Consider the following 15,259-nt stretch of genomic DNA (forward strand, 5'->3'; position numbering starts at 1 on the left):
CTTTTCTTTTCCCCTTACCAACATACATGTAGAAACCTATTTCCCCCCCACTGATTTATTTACCATTCCTCTCATGTACTGCAGAATTGCCTGCACCACAACTCTGCTACCTGAATTACAGAATAACTGTCCACAACCTGCTCATCCCACATAACACACTGTATTCATACGCTTCCCTGCACAACATGGAACATAGCTAAGTGCAGAGTTTTGCCATACATGAGCTACTTGTACTCCATACAATGCCTCATTCTCACCGAGTTTGTAAATGATACTCCTACTCCGGAACAGCCTCCAGAATGATCTACATCTGCGCAACCACAAAGTCAGCAGAACTTTGTTTAGGTATACTTGCATAATTGCCTAAGTTTGCATTCTTTCTAATAAAAGAAGTCATTAACCAGTTCTCTTAAGAAATAAGGTATCCAAAAGTTAGTATGAGATCAGTGGCTACTTCTGACCTCAACAGTCATAAAGTAGAAACAGCCTCCAGCCAATTTCTGTAAGAACTCTAATTAAAAAAATTGAGACTTTACTACCATATTGATTTCCAGAGCATGCTAGAACTACTTGGGTCTAATGACTAAAAGGAGACACTTCACATTTCTCAGCTGAAGTACCTCCTTGCAAGGGGTATATGCTAATAGACAGGAGACAAGAGGAGAACAGGAAAATATTTCTGCATAAAACCAAAAGGCTATATATGAAAAATCCATTCTGGATACAGGACTATCAGGTTCACCCCCACTTCAGGGCAGGCCCAAGTTTCTTTTCTCCTCCCTTCTGATGGCAGTCATATAATAGAAAAAAAAGCTGCAGTACTAAAGTTACAATCAATGCCTTCTCTTCATGGAGAGCTCTTAAAGACTGAAGCTGCATGGTTTCATATATTTAGAAAGCATTAGCGAATGACCCACACCTCAGCGAAACAGCAGAGGAGACATCCATTTATAATTAGCTTGAGGGCAAACAGGAACAGACAAGAAACTCTTCAAGTCACTTTACCCATCTCTTGCAAACTCAGCACCTCTGTACAGACCTGATTTAAACTCTCCTGACAGCTGAAAACCAAAACAACTTATAATAGCTCTTCAAAACATATGCAGCCAGTTTTCAAACAGCAAGCTTCGAGTACAGCTATTCATTTAATAAAAGACTGAGTTTCCAAACGGACAGAAGTCTTTATTGAAGTGCCAAGATACTTTAATTGCAATTTGTAGCCTGCCTGGCACTTCGAAATAACCAAGTCACTTCCCAGCTGAATGAAAATGTCTCACATCCATATTTACCAAAAAGCAGCAGCCAGCTCAAATATCCTTTACATGTTTACACTGGCAGTGCACCAAGAGGTTCAACACTGTGTAGCCAAACTGCTACAGCAGGTGCAGCACAGGCCAAAAGCACTCTCTTCGCTATTTAGAGTAACACCCCCCCCCACACACACAAGGTTGCGATCAGAATTTAAACACCCGAAAGGCGCACACACAGACCTGGCGGCTCCCCCGCGCCAGCCTGCCGGAGGACCGCTGCTCCGAGCCGAGCTCAGGCACCGCGGCTGCTGCACAGCGCGGCGGCCGCAGAGCCGCCACGGCTTCACGGGGAAGGGAAAAGAGAAAAAAAATAAATAGATACATTTATAAACCTGTCAACTCTCACTCATTTGTCGAGAGAGGCTCCTCCTCTTCGTCCGACTCCAGCCGGATTTATAATGAGCGCTAATGAAAAATGCAGGAGCCTAGCGGCGCCGCACCTCTCCGCCCCGCTTCGCTTCGGCGCGGCCGGGGCCGCCCCGCGCGGAGCTGTGTGGGGCTCCGCGGCCGCCGCCCGCCGCCGCCCGCCCGAACAAAGCGGGCGCGCTGCGCAGCGCCCGGGCCTCGCGGTGCCCCGCGGCGGCGCGGCGCGGCGCGGCGCGGCGCGGCCCGGCCCGGCCCGGCGCCGCAGGTGCGCGCCGTACCGCCCGCCCTCCCGCTCTCCGCGGGGCCGCCCGCCGCGCACCGCCAGGCCCCCGCCGTAGACCGCGGCGCCCAGCCACCACCCGCGCAGCCCAGCCACTCGCCCCCGAGGCGGCGGTGGCGGCGGCGGCGGCAGCTCTGCCGCCTCCTGCTCTTCCTCCGCCTGCTGGCCGTCCCCGCGGCGGCGGCGCCTACCTGCTGCCGCGAAGGGGTTGCCGGCGCCCGCCTCGCCTCGCCTCGCCTCGCCCCCGCCTCGGCGCCTTCGCGGGGCAGGGTGGGCAGCGGCCGCCCCCTCCTCTCCCTGCGCCGCGGCGGCGAGCGCGGGGCGGGGGCAGGGCGGCGGCGGGGGAGGAGCAGGAGTGGGTGCCAGTGTGTAACAAGTTTGGGTTGCCCCACAGTATGGCGGCCGGAGGCGCCGGGGCGCCGCCGCTTCCCCGCCGCCGAGGGGCGGTCCGCCGGCCCCGCCGCGCGCCCCGGCCGTTGCGTGCCCCTCCCCGGCCGTTACGGCCCCCCGGCCGTTGCGCGTGCTCCCTCGGCCGTTACGGCCCCCGACCGTTACGGTCCCCCGGCCGTTGCGCGCCCCCCCCCCCCCGGCCGTTACGGCTCCCGGCCGTTGCGCACGCCCCGAGCCCGCGGTGGCCGCGCAGCGGGGGGCTGGTCCCGGGAGGCGGCGAAGCCCCACTGCCCCCCGGCGCCCCTCGGCCAGGATTGCCTTTAGGCTCGTCTGCTCTTCTCAATAACGTGTCTGCCTTTTCCTTCCCGCCACCCTCAAGCTTTCCACTAGCTCCGGCTCCCCCGAAGGCTCCCGTTAGGCGGGAGAGGAGCACGGCAGCTACACAACACCCACTTGATGACAGCTATAGTAATGGTATAAACAGACCAGCTCCTCACTAGTGATTTAGTGCCGTGTCGCTTGAAAATACATTAATGCGCTTCTACTGAGAGCAGACCTGGTGCCTCCAGGAATCACCGGGTCATGCAATAGCTACCTCACCTCCTCGTGCCTACTGCTGTTTGTCACATTCCCCTGCTGTATCTGCTCTCGGACGAGACAGATCCAGGCAGCGGCAGCCTCGCTGCAAACCACAACATGATTCAAGTCTGCTATGCAACCTCTTGGCACCGCCAAAATATGAATGATTTATATTAAAAGCAAACATTACTGGAATTACTGCACTTTCTCAAAGCGTGGGCCCACTTAGGTGACTGCTTGGTAATATTAAAGGAGCAACAGCTTGGCATAAAAGAGAAAATAGGTCAGCGACTACAGAGATTTCACCCAGGATGCTTGTGCTGAGTCACTGATGAGTTATCGATTGCCCTCGTGTCCATGTGTGCCTGCGATGACTTGTTCTGGTGAAGGAGGTGAACCAGCGCTGCAGGCATGGATGGTTGATCTCGTTTACTGTGCAAAAGGTAATATCCAATGTCCTCTGGTTACTATAGCTTAGTTTCCAGGAGCCAGTTCAGCAAGACTGGACAACATATTTAGTTTATTGGACATTGGCTTTTACCCCACCAGAAATCCATCACCCAACAGACCCTTTAATTCCAGCCTGGCAAAATGTACGTATTGTTACAAAAACATAATAGTTGAGTTGTAATGTCTGCACTTCACATTAAATATAATCACATTAAATGCTGTCAAAATGAAATTGCTGAGGAAATAGAGTCTCTTAAAAACATGGAGTCATGAAGATAGCCCCAGACAAAGAAAGCTTACATGCAAGGCAAGACCCAGCCACCTTGATATTTTAGGCCAGCTATGTATGATTCAGGGCATTTGAAATTGTAGCCTTTGAGGGAGGATGTTCTTATTATATGGAGAACACAGAGAAATCCACTTCCTCTCATTACATTTTCCAAATGGTGATTTAACTTAGGCCGGCCTGATATTGTGCTATTGGTGTCCGTACCCCACTGACATCAAACAGGGTCACACACCATAAAAACATTAGATTTGAGGCATCAAGAAGAAGGTAGTAATGCAGGGCTCTGGAGATGCTGTGGCAGCCTGACAAAAGCAACAGCGAACAGGAGAAGCTGCAGAAACGGCATGCTCCGGAAAGGGGGGAAAGACCCATTCCTGACAATTTGCCTGTCAGGTAGGAGCATGAAAAGGGATTAAACTCTGAACCCCCATAGCCATGTTGGAAAACCCCTTACGTAAATACAGTAAAACAACGTAAAAAAATCTTCACGGTATATTGTATTCTATTTGAGGAATTGCTATAGTTTGCAACAGCAAAAGAATAAGCCGCAACTCCTCTGGGAATGGCTGCTGGTATTAATATACCAGCAAAACCTTTCTAGCATAGACAAAGCTTTAAGCATTTCCTGAGGGATACAGCTATGAAATGATATTCCAAGGGAAGAAACGTAAAGGTGGTTTTTTTCCCCTCTCTTTTGCATTGTACAAATCCTAGGCTGAGATGATTCTTAACATAGACTAGTAAAATCACAGGGGTGCTGCCAGGCTTCCCCAGGGGGGCTACGCTCTATATAGCACTTCCAGATATCCGCAGTAGTATGTAGGAACAGGAGCAAAAGCCAGCACCCTGCCAAAATTTCCATTACTCCTACTGTGACTATGCAGGTTAGATTTCATGGCTGTTAAGAACTATGCTGTTCATTTGTACAGTGCAGTTTTCATTCTCAGTAGAACATAGGGGGAAGGGTTGGTACATCTCGCAGATGCAAAGGACAGAGGTAAAACAAGGAATTGGTATCTGGACTTTGTCAAATATGGGATTCACCATCAGATTCAAGATTTTCTTTCCAGTAAAAAGTGTTACCAGTCGGGATTTGGTGAGAAATAAGAAATGCCCACACTGTCAGGAACATGTAACAAGTAGCATAACTTGTGCCACTGAAATTCTATCAGTTCCCATTATAAATAACATCTTTCAGAGGATCTGAAAACAAAAAGCAGCATTGTGTTAAACAGTGGATGCAGTGCTTGCAAAATGTTCTGACTGAGGGCTTTATGACCCTTTATTTCTACCAACGAACAAGTACGGACGGGACAGAAGGACCTTTGTAATATCACCTTGCCAATCTGTCTTCATAGTAACTTCCCTGCTTCATTCAGCCCTGAGATCGGTACCAGCCTGTGCTGTATTCTGTGGAGAGTTGCCTCCTAGACAGCCACCTTCCTACAGATTTCAGAGTTTTTCAGATATGTAACATTAATCTGGATTATAGTGATGATCCAGCTAGTGATGCAGAGTTAAAGCCACAGGCCCTCACAGTGATTAAAACTGGATTTCTTTTGCTGGAAATGGTCTTCGTCTTTTGAAACGCTACATGATGTGGTAATGAGGTCATATAATGAACAGTTATTAATACGTATCTGCATCAGTTTTACAATAGCAATTCCAAAGATGCACATGAAACATGCTTTTAAGAACTCTATTAGAAGTGTAATAAAGTATGATCTTCAAAAGTACACATAATATATGCTGCAAAATGATAATATATGAAAACTAGCGCAGGCATGATACACCTGTTTCTGAAATCATGTTCAGAGGAATATACGCATTGGTGTGTTAAGTCCAGGCAAGGTGTACAAAATTTGTGCCAGAAAAAATAAAAAATAAATAAATAAATAAATGAAAAGATAGAGGAATCAAGCAAGGAAAAGCTACAGAAAGCACTAATAGACTAATAGTTGACCATCCTCTCAAAAATAAAGCCCTTAATTAAACTCAGGAAGAAATAAGCTGCAGGGATAAAAGATACCAGAGAATAGCAGGGAATGAGAGGAAGACTGAAGCTGGCTCGGAAGCTAGGTCTGAAGCTGAGGACAGGTAAGTTCAAGAGTGAGTGAATGAACAGGTGGTAGGTATTTAGTTGGTCAGTGAAAGGAAGAGTGAATGTGTCTGGAGGTTTCCAGGCAAATATATAACGCAATGAACAGATCAGTAGCAGACTACATGAGAGAATAAAAAAATAGATAGTTGAGGTGATGCCATCACTTTTCAAATAATTTATCACTGATAAATTTAGCACCACAGATGTTGGTGCTAAAGGAGAACAACATTCATTCCCTCCTCCCCCGCCCCCCCCAAAAAAAGAAACAATTTCAATTCACACTCTTGGAAAAATAGCATAGTAATCATGTAAATTTTAAGTGCACTTTGTAGTCATGATATTAGTCTTTGGAAATCTTAATATGGAAGAATAAGAAACAACAAAAATATGGAAGAAGAAGAGGCACAACAAAAAGAATTCAAATGCAAATAAAAATAGTCAAGAAATTCATGTCACTTAATATTAACATCTTAAAGCTAGTAATAATTGGCATAGACCTAAAATTATTTGCAGAATAGGAAAACATTAACCCTTTATCCCAGATTGGGAAGATGATGTACAGCAGCTTGAAGTGATTTATACAAGATTACAGAGTCAGCCAGTGGCAAAACTACAGGCAGAGAAAACCTTGACCTTTCAGTTCTGCATCTTCCTCATAAGGCGGAGAAAATGCACTGCCATTCACTTTTGCAATTACAGAGGCAATGGAACTAAATTATAATAGTCAAAGGGCGTTATCTCCCAACCCTGCGGGGATTTTTTGGTCTAAATGCTTCCTGTGTCATTATGGATAAACGTGGCAATTATGTAAAGGATACACTCCAAGACTTTAAAATTGTCTCCATGTTGCCCTGTGTCCCTCTGTATGTCTAAGAAAGAAAAGGAGAGGGGGAGGTAGCTGTGACACTGCATTTAGATCATGCACTACAGAGGGTGACGTGGGAGTTCTCTCCTCTTTTGATGGATCTAGTGGCTAAAAACCCCATACTGGCCACAGAGAATATTCTTCTCTTCTCTTTGCTTCTCTTCTCTTCGCTTCTCTTCTCTTTGCTTTGCTTCGCTTCTCTTCTCTTTGCTTCACTTTGCTTCTCTTCTCTTCTCTTCTCTCTTCTCTTCTCTTCCCCCCTCTTTCCCCCTTTTTCCTTCCCTTCCCTTCCCTTCCCTTCCCTTCCCTTCCCTTCCCTTCCCTTCCCTTCCCTTCCCTTCCCTTCCCTTCCCTTCCCTTCCCTTCCCTTCCCTTCCCTTCCCTCTAGAATAGCTGCTTTAGTGGAGTTATGCTGTAGGTCAGTATCCAGTCCATGGACAAAAAGAGTCATCAGTGGTCCAGTCCCCATTAAATCTCAGTGGAAAGCCTGTTAACAAGTTTGCTAAGGGGATGAGGGAATGAGGGACAGGCTGAATATAGGAAAGGCTGGCAAAAGTGGTTAAGAACTTCCCTAATTCTGGTTCTCTCTAAGTATGCGTATTTTACAAACAGAACTCACCAGCAAAGTATGTTACTGTGGTGCAAATATTATCACAGCCCTTTGTAGGCAAAACATCCAAATAGCAGCAACTGAAAGAAATATTTTAAATGCTAACAGTTTTCACTTATCGGCATCTTTATCCTCTACATATAGCAGGAAAAGTGCATGGGCTAGTGGGGGGTGTCAAAATATATTTATTAACAAGAGAAATAATAAAAAAATATGTCAGCAGTGCCTGCCTATGGGACAGGGTGAATGAGGCAGCAGTAGTCACATCATATGTGAAGATGATGAAGAAACTAAAGCTCAATATATTGTTTTTCTTCTCCTTTGAAAATGTGACTTACATCTCCACAAAGACCAAGGTTAATGAAGATTTTAAAATAAGAGTCACAGCAACCACAATCACTGGAATTATGTTTTTCATACAATTCAATATCAGACTGTTACTGTGGAATAACTGTGCTAGTGATGAAGAACTGTGAAGCCGGAACAGTAACAAAATGATTCAGTTATTAACATAGGAAAAGTAAAAGTATGACAGCAATGGTTCAAGCCATTTACAAACTTTACACCAAGCTTGCCTGATTCCTATATGAACCCTGTATTTTTATTAGCTGCATTATTACAGTATCTTATTACTTCTTTTATATTTTCTATCATAATTATTTTGGACTAGTAGATTCATATGACACTTCACAAATACAAGTTAAGAACTGGAATTCTAAGGTATTTGTCTGGTTGCTAATTTGATTGTAAAAGTTAATAGCTGTATACCAGTCTCTGTTACATAGTGGGTGAAGAGATTACCTTTTATCATTCAGCATACCTTAATCCTATTTATTTCCACACGTGCCAGTTTACTAGGAGAGGACTTGCTTAAATGGTCAGATTCTTCAGTTTATACCCATAAAGCTGAGTTACCTAAGTAAGACTTGTAGATGCTGAGTCTGGGCTCTGATAAGCAAAGAATATTAACTTTAAAAAATGTATTTCTTGTCATTGTTGCTACTCTCCTCCTGGGCATCTACTTTGAGTAACACACAGGCCACTGAATTCCTGTAAACACTGGTACAGCCACAGACCTGGAAAACGGAGAGGTCGTCAACAGAAATATGCCATGAATAAAACATGAAAGCAGACTCCTGTTCTCACCTTCTGTGCCCATGTCCTCTTTTTTCAGTGTATCGGTCTGGTATTTCTGGGCTGGCAGCCTTTGTCCTTCTCGCTCTACAAGAATGCACAAATCTGATGCAACTCGCTGCCTGAACAAAGTTGCCCTCAAAGCAATCCCTTTGCTGAGGCTAAACCAGGCCATGATTCCCCTAAAAGTGTTGAGTTACACCGACATTTCTTTCCTGTCCTGCAGTAAGGCTTTACTTTCCACGGGTTGCTCCTCTTAAATTTCTGTTATTTCACATGGAGAACAATAGCAGGGGATCCAGTTGCCTTGCTATTTTAAATTAAATAAAAGGACACACAGTACAGGAAAGGATGGGATTTTCTAAGATGATATGAGTAATTTGTAACTAACAAAAACCTCTTGGGAACACAGCTCTCTGTTCCAGAGAATGAAAAACAGGCAAATAAAGAATAGGGTGAAAGGAGTAAAGATCAAGGATATTCTTTCACAAGAGACTTATAAAGACATAAAAGATCACTTTAAGCTCACAGAAATTAAAGAAAAATTGTATAGCTTTCCTATGCCTTGCATAGCTAAGTGAGTCAAAGTGCAAAATATAAATATTCACAGCTGTATCTCTCAATTCCCATCCCTCCTACAAAAACATATGCAAATACTTATGGTTATTGCATTTTACAAATGTGTTTCCTATCACTTATTAAAATATACAACCTGCTTCTGAAGAAGTTGGTACTTATAGAAGCTGAGCTTTCTGGTTACCTGCAAAAGATGTGTTTTTAGCTGTCTGAAACATCCATGCTCAGAACTTCTTCATTCATTTCTCTGCAGAACTGCCCAGACCATACAGGGAAATTATCCAAAAGAAAGAAAAAGAATATAAGAAAAGGAGAAGGTAAAAGTCATATTGCAGAGCAAGTTAGATTTTATTTTATTGCTGGAAATTCTCAATTGGTCAAAATCAAAACTGTTCACAAGGAGGCAATTTCAGTCATTCTTGTGATTAAATATTTATTTTGTGCTTTAAAACTATCAAGAGATCCTTAACCAAATGTTTTTATCCTGAAGGACTTCTTTGGAAACTGTGGTTACTTTTATCAATAAACACTAAAAACAAATAAAAATCCTGAAATATAAATGAATCAGATTAGATAATTTATCTGGGAACAATTTTCTCTGTTGACTTTTAGTTTTAAGCTAGTAATACTTCAAAAGCAAGAAATCTTTTCTAGGACAAGAGAAGAGGCCAAAATTACGATTTGTCCTCTGGGTACTGCAACATAATAATAGTAAAAGCCTGTTTGTCACCCACATCTGTGCTACATGATTTCATGACAGTGTGACACAACTACGGGGCAAATGCCACTAGCAATGCAGGGTACAGTCACTCAGCAAATTGCAAGCCACCAGCTGGGCCATTATAACTAATGCACGTGTACTTAAGCTGGTAAAATTGTTAGGTAAAATCTGTTAGCTCTGATTGTAGCTCAACATTCTCCATCTGTTTAATATGCTTGGCTAAGATAAAAAAAAAAGAGAGAGAGACAGAAAAAAAAATTTTAAAAAGAGTTTTCAGATGGATTACATAGGCTGCTGCCTTAAACCTAATTGATGAGGCGCTGTGACTTAAATTCAATCAGGCGCTCTTAGCCACCAACTTAAATTCAATCGGGCGCTCTTAGCCATCGTCTGCTTAACTCACGACTAACTCAGAAGGAGGGGCATTATGATATTTACTCTTCATTTTATTTGATCAATGTTTTTTGATTTCTAATTATTTTCGGGTGGCAGAGATAAGAGAAAGACTAAAAGAGAAGTGTCAACAAAGGAATCAGTAAGGACATTATCGGCTGGTAATCATTGTTATTTGCCCTGGCTTTAGGAATGAGAATAGGTAAGGAAAGAAAAGTCTAGTGGAAAGAAAGTACCTCTTCTAAGAATTAGGCAAGAGAAAGAAAAGCCAAAAAAAAAAAAAAAAAAGAAAAAACGATCAGACGAAAATGTTAGAAAAATATAATGACTCAGCTGGATCTGTTTTTTATGTTGCTCACAAGTAAAAATGCATTTTTGCACTGATGTGAGGAGAAAGATAATGAATATTCTATAATTATGAGCAATAAAGAAAATTCACCCTCAGACCTTTTAGGGTTTTGAAGTTGCTTTCAAGGCTTGCCATTTCCGGTTCTTATAGCCATCTTCAGAGGCAGGTGTTTTAAAGCAATGCTTTTCAGAGTCACCGATAGTTTGCTTGTAATGTGTATTATGTCTACTTCTATTGTGTGTACTCCTTTATCTGCAAAAAGTACATGACCCTACAACAAAGGATAAGAAAATGGTATTTGTTGCTCTCCATGCCTATTTTTTCTGTGATCTTGCACCTGAACAAGTAGTTCAACCAAAGACAGGCTGAATGGATTTTAGGGATTGCTATCATATCAGTCTCTTCTGGTGGTCACCACACTTTGGACAGACCCCACCGCCTTCTTTTGGCATGAAATTACACTATTTTGAGGCAAGCCTGGCACAAAGCTGGGCTTCCCTGCTGGCTCTCGCTTCCCTGGACCAGGGCCCAACCTCTATCACTTACCAGTGATGAGACTTCCCAGGTCAGTCACTTGAAACTCATTTTATATGTAACACATAAGAAAGTCTGGTAGCATGGTGATATGGAAAGATTAAATGCTGGTATGAAATGAGGCAAAAACAAATAAAAGCAACAAAAAAGCAGCTCACAATTTTTTTGTGAAGAAAAGAAGAAAATAAACCAAGCCAAAATGCAAACAGGTTAAAGTGTCTGCCACAGTAACAGCTGCTTACTCAAATGTTAAGTGATAGGTCTACTAAAGGCTAAATAGGAATCCAAAGAGCAGGGTTTGATTGCCCATTTGTGCAGTGAATCATCAGTGATAGGAGCTCAAGAAAAGTCTTGAAGCTGTAATAGCTTAGAGTGAGAAGCCACATTATCTCCAACTTCAGATACAATGCCCTAGTGACACAATGTTGACTTGTACCACGGTTTTGTTAAAGTTTCATGTGATCTAAATCACTATTCATGTGTTAAATTGCTATTTCACGCATAACAGCAGTTGGAGGTGCTGGCCCTCCCTTCTGCACCACAGCAAGCTGAGGAAAACCCTGAGCTGATGCTGAGGAACAGCGTGTTCCTCTTTGGTAGCCACAGAGGACAACCTGTTGCCCCCGGGCAATCATTCCCTTCTCAGTAGGATTTGGGAAAAACTTTACAAGGACAGCCTCCTTCACAGAGGTTCAGTGCTTCACGCAGAAGGAAATAGGGCAATGCCATTATTTTTAAAAGTTCACATTTTCCCCCTTAATTTTGTTAGTTCTTCTATTCCCCTTAATTTTGCCAATTCTTCTCTTCCCCTTAATTTTGCCAATTCTTCTCTGTTCATTTTTGGACTTTACAGTTAATACTTGGCCAGTTTTAGGTGGCTTTGTGAAAAACAGGTGTAGCAGGGACTTCAGTAGGAATTGGTCTTAATGGTTAGCTGGAAATCTACTTAGGAAAAAAAATAAGTAGTCATTTCAAAATAAAAAGTAAGCCTATTTAAAGCCTGAGAAATTCAGTTTGGGGTTCCTGTCCACCTCACTGATGCTCCCTTTGATGTTTTAGGACCAAGTAAATTAAATTAATAAATTGGACAAGAGATTTTTTACTGTGGTATTCAGTCAACCCTGGCTCACAGAAAGTAGGATGTGAAGACTTAAAGACACATTAAAAATCCCCTGCATCTGATTGAACTAAGGTATATTCTTTGAATTAAACATATTGCTGTCACCAACGTGTGGAGCGGTGGACTGCCAGGAGAACTGAAATGGCCTGCCCACACCTCCTGTAGCTGCAGTGCGTGTGCAATGTGCAGGCCTCGGGGCAGCCCCTACTTCCACCTTTCTCCTGCCCTCGCAGTTCCATTTGGCTTTATGGGGACCAACTTTCTCGAGTGACAAAACACAATTCCGGATACTCAGTCAACAGGCGTGTTTGCTGTGCTTGTTTTGTAACCCGAACGGAGGTGGGATGTGTTTTCGGGCTCACAAAACACCCAAAGGTATCCAACAACCAGAACTAATCAGAGCAATATGAATTTGCTCATGAGAAGTAAAAGCTAGAGAAGGAGAAATACAACCGGACTTTTCACTCTTGATTGTGTATCACTCCTCCCTGTTCCAAGAACAGCCCCAGAGCAGTTGCAGGAGCTGCGATTTGCATTGCTCAGTCTTGTTTAGACACGCTGTGAAACCGCTTTCAGTGCTGGCTTAGTTACACCCAGTGCTGACACCCGTTCTAAATGCAGGATTTTATGAGGGAGTATAGCAAATGCAGAGCCTTATGTGCGTGGGCTTGTGCCCTCGCTGACAAAATAGCTCCTGGTGCAGGAAGCTGCTCACTTCTTTCTTTCTGCTTGTAGATTTTAAGGACTGAGGTCAAAGCATTTCAGCCAGGGATTCCTGCAGCTAGGGCAAATGATAAGCACTAGGATTTTTCCTGGAGCATAGTATGAGTAGTCTTGTTTGAAGATCGAATAAAGATGGAAGGAGGCAATTGTCTCCTCCAGGCCCAGATTGCAACCCTGTGTTTTACAGTGTGAGAAGCTTGTCTGGATGCTACTCAAAGAGCCTGAAATTGTTTCTCATGCTGCTGCTTTGAAGCAGAGGAAGTCTGTTTTCATGATTATCTGTCCGGCATCATTCACAGACATGAAAGCCACATACAAATGTATATGCATATATATAAATACCTGTCATGCAAGATTGCTATTCATCTCTGATAGAAAGCCTCCTACATTCAAAGTGCCAGAAAGTACAAAGGATCCTGTACTGGTACATGTGGCATTGCAGATCAAAAAGGATTGCGTACAGTAAAATAAGGCATCACAAAGCTCAAGGGAATGACGGTTTGACTGGTGATTTTCTCCCATCCCTCCCCATCATGGAGGCTGTAAGTTTGAAAACCAAGCGCAAGTGGGAATTGAGCAGATTTGCTGTATGTAGGGTGATTCCACGAGAGCGTCTAACAGCAGTGTGGCCCCAAGTGCTAACCGAAGCACTTTCAGGATGCCAGCAGCATGTGGTCTGTTTAAACTGAGGGGTGATCAATGAGCTACTGCTCTTTTGTGGAGCTGGAGAAGATTGTACCAACCTTAGCAGCCCAGCTCAGTGTTACGAGCCAATGCGCTCGTCTGGTTTTGAGGGTACCGATAAGCCTAGGCAGCTTAGTGCAGTACAAGTAACGGAATTACTTATCACCGTCCTGGGCGCCATGGTCAGTGCCCTCTGCCTCCCTTTGGAAAATAATTTTCCTGAAAGCAATTGTTCTCAAAGCTGCATAATAGCAGCTCCTGCCTCCGTAGCCTGCACAGGAATAAAAGCCCTTATTTCCTTTTTTCATTAAATAAAGCATCTCACAAAGCCAAAATGTCATTTTTTTCCGACAGAAAGAAAGAGCAATATGCTTGGCTCTGACCTCATGGACAGAGATATCGGCTGCACTTGGGAGCACAGTAGGAAAAGGAAGGTGCGCTGATGACTCTTTAGGCATAAAGCTGTCACAGGCTCTCGATCATGTGCTCAACTTGGATGCAAGCGCATCTTCCCCAGTGGAAACATGATCACACTCCTTAGCTGTTTATTGCTGGCCAGGCCAGCAATCTTCCGGCACACAAAATACAGCAAGTTCCTCCTTGGAGAGTTTATAACCTAAGACAAACCCCTCCAAACATTGACATGGATGAGGCTCTGAAGGCAGCTCTCCTCCCACCCTGTCTCATCTGCTAGGTACTCTCAGAGATGTGCCATTCAGTTCACACAGGTTTCCCCTTTATTTTGAGCCAGGGCATGTCCTTGGGCTGGGCTGCCCGGTGCCCTGCAGCTGCTGGGGTGGTCTCCTCCTCCGCAGCAAGCTCTGGCCACAGGTGAGGGGAATGAGGAGACCTTTGTGGCCACCAAACACTTTGTATCATGAAGCACAGCCTAAGTAATTGCACTTTGGTCAGCACTTCTGCTGATTTCATGGATTAGTGCAGGGAAGACAGGCCATACGGGAAAGATCCAGGGCTTGTGATATTTAAGGAGTCAGTCAGGGAAGTCTGGAGCACTCAGTACCTCTCCAGCTCCTTCTAGCCCTGCTGCAGCAGGGCTACGCAGAGGGCCATGTGAGGAGGCCATGCAGGGAAGGTGGGTGTTAATTCGAGCCCCTGCCCATGTCCTGGCGGCCAGGGCTCACTGAAGAGCTCCTCCAAAAGTGCCGTCATGCTCTTGTGAGAGGGTGTCCCTCCAAAGGCCCTTCCCGCACCACCCTGCTGACCCAGCCCTCCTCTTCGCAAGTCCTTCAGGGCCTGCAGCCTGCTCGGCAAGGGCTTGGGCAGCTTCTTATCACCCTAATTTTCCACTCTTGTGGGAGCTATTGCTCATTTGGGATGCAGAAAAAGCTTCCCATGCTGCAGCCTTGCAAGTGGAACTGGTGCTGACAGCCGTAAGCGCCTTGCAACACCGCCTTTCCATGTAGCTGCTGCATCCTCCCGTGGCTGGTTTCATTTCTCAAGTGCAATGTTGTAACAGGAAGATGCAACCTCAGAACAGAAATCAACGTCTCCTTATAAGAAAGCTGTTGTTTGGGGAACCTGTTGGTATGAACCAGCACAACGAAACATCAGGAGAAATGATGCACAAGCAATTTTTGCAGAAAGCAGTTACATTATGATAGTATTTATGCAGCCCCGAAGAATGGTACGAATGACTTGTTTCTGCCCAGATCTCATGGTACGCAGCATGCCTGTGTGCACAGCTACGGCTCCAGCCAGCATTAACATTACAGGAATCTCTGTTTATCACTAGGCTCCTATGGCAGAGGCTAAAATATTTGCTAT

General features: G+C 44.5%; 1 protein-coding gene across 5 annotated transcripts in view; it reads right to left on the bottom strand.

The window, feature by feature from the left end:
* Window positions 1–2,251, bottom strand: part of SEMA4D (semaphorin 4D) — a 107,655-nt gene extending 105,404 nt beyond the window's left edge. For all 5 annotated transcript variants that reach the window (XR_009961304.1, XM_062600619.1, XM_062600618.1 and 2 more), the window contains exon 1: window positions 2,148–2,251. The gene's annotated coding sequence lies outside the window, so the exon portion shown is untranslated. The remainder of the gene's footprint in view (window positions 1–2,147) is intronic.
* Between the last annotated feature and the right edge of the window lie 13,008 nt (window positions 2,252–15,259).

Source organism: Rhea pennata, chromosome Z, assembly GCF_028389875.1.
Source record: "Rhea pennata isolate bPtePen1 chromosome Z, bPtePen1.pri, whole genome shotgun sequence".
In the NCBI taxonomy this organism is placed as follows: Eukaryota; Metazoa; Chordata; class Aves; order Rheiformes; family Rheidae; genus Rhea; species Rhea pennata.